Here is a 4,716-nt window from a genome sequence, read left to right on the forward strand (position 1 = left end):
ATACAGCTGAGACCATACTGACCCGGGAGATAACCATCAGCCATGCTGGCAGGGTCTGATCTTGTGGCCTCCTCTGGTATTCCTGGGGAAAGAGGTCAGCCGTCCTCTGCACCACCCCAGTCACCAGGACCACCCAGTACCTGCCTGTACAACAGGCCACCAAATTCTCCTAATTGGCCATGACTGGGGCAAATGTTGTGAACCATGTGGGGCAGCTCTGTACTGAGTGCTTCTCTTGGTGTGTGACAGTTTTCTTATAGTTGTGCCAGAATCAGGAATACTGGTCCATTCAGGGATAGCTGACCAGTGATGAATTCATTCTGTAATCAGGAGGTGGAGAATTTGGCTGGTATTAGAAGGGTGGGACACCATAGGGGTGGGTTAGGTTGTTACTGAGTTGGTTTTGGAATGATAGGAAGAGAAAATCCACTATACTTAGAAGAGAAAACTTCCTTCAAACCCAACAAAATTGATATTTAACCCAAAAAACATTTGATTCAATTCGTTGATTTTCAGACAACAATGAATACACTGCACTCAGTACTGTGAAACCAGAGCATATTCTCTTTGTAAATAACTCAGGAAGAAATTTTTGGCAGTTGGAGAACTTAAAAGTATTGCAAACTTGGAGTCACTCCAAATTTCAGTTTGTACATTGGAAATTGTGTGGCTTAGTTCATGTCTCGAACTCTAATGAGTCAGAGTTTGTAAGAGATGTAACCCGCTCAATGTCTCACTTATACTAGGCTTTAACAATGCACTATACCCAGAAACAGATGTCCAGACTAAAAGCAGATGGCAGTAGTTTGCTGTTTTACTGTTCATGAAATCATTGACTTTTGACATGCAATCTATATTTTTCAAATTTTTAATTTGCATTACCCATTTTCTGCCATTGTATAAAGCCAGGAGCTACTCCAATATATTTGATTGTACCTCTAGGAGTAATTGGTAATGGCAGTTGAAATGTAGCTGCCCGTCAAAGACCAAAGTGGCTCCTCCCTCTGGTGCAGAACTTAAACATTAAAGCCTCACACGACCTGCATATAAAAAGTACATTAATAAAAATAATTATATTAAAAGGGCAGCATGTTTGTTCATAGTGCCAGAGACCTGGGTTCAATTCTGGCCTCGGACGACTGTCTATGTGGAGTTTGCACATTCTCCCCGTGTCTGTTTGGATTTCCTTCCACAGTCCAAAGATGTGCAGGTTAGGTGGATTGGCCATGGTAAATTGCCTATTGTGTCGAGGGATGTCTAGATTAGGTGGATTAGCCATGGGAAATGCAGGGTTACAGGGACAGGGTGGGGGTCTGAGTCTGGTTGGGATGCTCTTCGGAGAGTCAGTGTGGCCTTTTTGGGCCGAATGGCCTGTTTCCACACCATAGAGATTCTATGATCTAAGCAAAATTGACAACATGAGTCATTTGTATCTCTGCATGGACTAGTGAAAGGCATACAGGGAATCATTAGCCAAATGTCTACAAGATTATTGAAAAATTTTCTAAAGTGCATACTATCATGGTGTATGGCATGGATATTAACGGTGATAAAAGAAAAAGAAAGATCAGAGAAACACAGTTCAATAGCATCAGACTGGACCATGGGATTCAGTAAGTTAACTTTCTTCGTCCTTTCAAATCTTTTTAAGTTCCTTGATGATGAGATGAGGTTGTTTGCACATCAATATTGTCTTTCATTTGTCAGTTAAGAATTTGCTCTTTCACTATTTTTAAAGGCATTTTACTCCTCCCACAGAGAATTTCCAATGAAAGGTGAATGGAAGGCAGTTATCTATTACTGGAAACTTCATTTCCACACAGGAAAAGGACAGATTATTTGATGCTTTCTCTTTACAGATTAGGTGTTTTCCTGTGCCCCTGGCTTAATGGCAGCCTTGGTCATCTGATCAGGAACCAATCAGAATGTTATTGTCGAGTAGTTTTTCTTTTGCTCAGGCCCAGTGGCTCCATGGTTATACTTTTGCTCTTATTGTTCCAGGAAAAATGCAGCATTGCCTCTAGCTCACAATGTGCTCTAGGCAATGTGAATTTTAAAACTACAGCCATCTCCTTACATAGTCTCCTTGGTTTGAAACAATACCTTCCTTTTTGGTCCAAATGTTCATTGTTACCTGGGTTCTCTTCTATATAGAGCAGTTGACATGTTGAAGTATGTCTAACAGAAGTGGTATGTCTGGAGTAGGCTTGAATAAAATCCTCTCTTGCAGTAATGTTAGGTCAAGTCCTCCTGTGAAAATGACAATGTTCACATTGTACTCAGCCAGGACAGTCAACTATAGTGGTAGTTGATGTGACTGAAGTGAATGCAGGACATGTGTAAGAAATAATTCAAGTAAGAAAGTAAAGAGCCACTACAAACCCCACTACCTGTCACTGTTAACCTGCAGGGTTATGTAAGCTGCAGGAGAAGAATCTGTAGGTTAGTGGTTTAACCAGGCACGCAATCTACCAGCATGTACAGGAAGCCCATGGTGAAACATGCTGACGTCACAAATTCATTGCCAAGTGGGAAAACAAGTTCGTTACGTTTCATTTATAATTTCTACTGTTGTACAGAATAATTTAGCAGCAAATCAAAGAGCTGAAGGATCGCCATTGACATGCAGAGGAACAAGCTGACTATGGGAGGTGGCAGACTGGTGGCATTATTGCTGGGCTGTTAATCCAGAGACCCAGATAATATTCTGGGGACCTGGGTTCAAATCCTGCCACAGCAGATGGTAGAATTTGAATTCAGTTTTTAAAAAAATCTGGAATTAAGAATCAAATGACAACCATGAATCTATTTTTTAACATTGGAAAAACCCATCTGGCTCACTAATGCCCTTTAAGGAAGGAAACTGCCATCCTTACCTGGTCTGGCCTACATATGACTCCAGACCCACAGCAATGTGGTTGGCTCTGGGCAATCAGGGATGGACAATAAATGCTGCCTAGCCAGTGATGTCCTTGTCCTTGTCCTGTCAATGAATTTTTAAAAAAAAAGTATTTGAGTTTGTAACTTTGCATGTATGGACAGATATTAGATTCATGCCACTTGTAATTCTTCAATGCATGCTCTCCCATGATTGTCAGCTAAAAGTGAGAATGGAATTTTTAAAAAAATCCTTTGTGTGGGACCAGGAGGAGCAGAGCTACCACCTCTCCCTATCCCATTCCATATATCATTTCTACAGTTATCATAAACATATTCCCTTTAGTCAGTCTCTCTGAACAGGACCTACCTGAAATCCAGGGCCGATCAAGCACACAATCCCAAATTTGACCTTCTGTTAAAGTGAGGTGACTCTGGAGGCTTGGTCAACAATAGCATTTCACCCAGATGAGGCCTGAGCAATGGGCTTTGTCAATCCTCAACTCCCTTGCTATCAGCTACAGACTAATTTCCCAGGCCTGAAAAAGCTTGTTAATTATTGGTCTCCCTGTAACAAAAATCAGGAGCTGTTTTTGAAGAGTGGCTCGTCATCTCAACAAAGTCCTGATATCTCAAGCCACAACAGAACCTTTTGACAGTCAACAACAGCCCCATTTAAATGAAGCATATGTGTTTAAGAGCAGGATCAGTAGGGTGTTGTTTCCAGCATTGTAAATAGTTGTGAGGAAATAGTTATGCAGGACACTGTTGAGAATCAATTATAAATTTCATATCCACACTAGATAACCTTTTGAGTTTGGCATCAATGATTACTCCCATAAGTACATCTTTCATTGGCTTTGCTGCCACTCATCATGTTAAGTAATAGAATAATTCACCACTGGAATAATAAGGCCTTATAGTGTGAGACTAAGAGTGTGTGTTGGCTATTATGATCGCACATATCTAATCACACAGGTCTCGCCTATCTTTCAGAATTTGGACTGATGAAGATTCTAGTGAATCATGAAGAAATTAAATGGTGCATTCTCCAAAACAATTTCTCTATAAATCAGAGTCCACTTACCAACCAATCAGCACTTCCTTCTCACGCAGTACAAATGTTGTTTTTTTCTTTGAATTGGTATTCTTGTGAAGTGTCCTGATGAGTGCAAGACAAAAAGCTTTAACAAAATGTGTCTATTTTCCAACAGTATTTAATTGTGTTACCTGAAGATGCCTTTCTTTTGATGTGTTATCTGTTAAAGTTGTTGAATGGTTGGAAGGTCAGGTATTCTCTTTAAAGAAGGCCATTTCTAGTCTCTCAGCATCCAATGTGTAACTTGGATTTGTCATAACACTGTTTGTTCTTGCAATCTGATCAAATTCAGATGCAGGAGCTTCAGTTGTCTCAAGTGAAGAATATTGTTCAGTTGCTGTCTCTTTGTTCACGTTTCATCTCGAATTTGTTTAGGACTTGAAATCTGAACTCTACAAATTTGACAGCAAAGGAAAAACATTTCTGCTAAACCAGTACATCCATAGTTTTGATACTAATGTTAATGGTATGAAAAAAATGATTATTCCACAGTTATTAACCTTGACAGATTCTGCTTTTTATTTAGACTCAAACATGAGCTTATGCAGCCCTGTGAAATCTTATACCAACTTATTTTTGTGGATGTTCCTTGACATTTTGCTGTTTAAACTCTTTCTGCTTTTGAATTTGATTAAAATGAATATGACTACATGGTGGTACAGTGGTTAGTATTGCTGCTCTTCAGTGCTATGGACCTGGGTTCAATTCCAGCCTTGGGTAATGTGTTGTGTAGAGTTTTT

Source organism: Rhincodon typus, chromosome 12, assembly GCF_021869965.1.
Source record: "Rhincodon typus isolate 14 chromosome 12, sRhiTyp1.1, whole genome shotgun sequence".
Classification (NCBI taxonomy): domain Eukaryota; kingdom Metazoa; phylum Chordata; class Chondrichthyes; order Orectolobiformes; family Rhincodontidae; genus Rhincodon; species Rhincodon typus.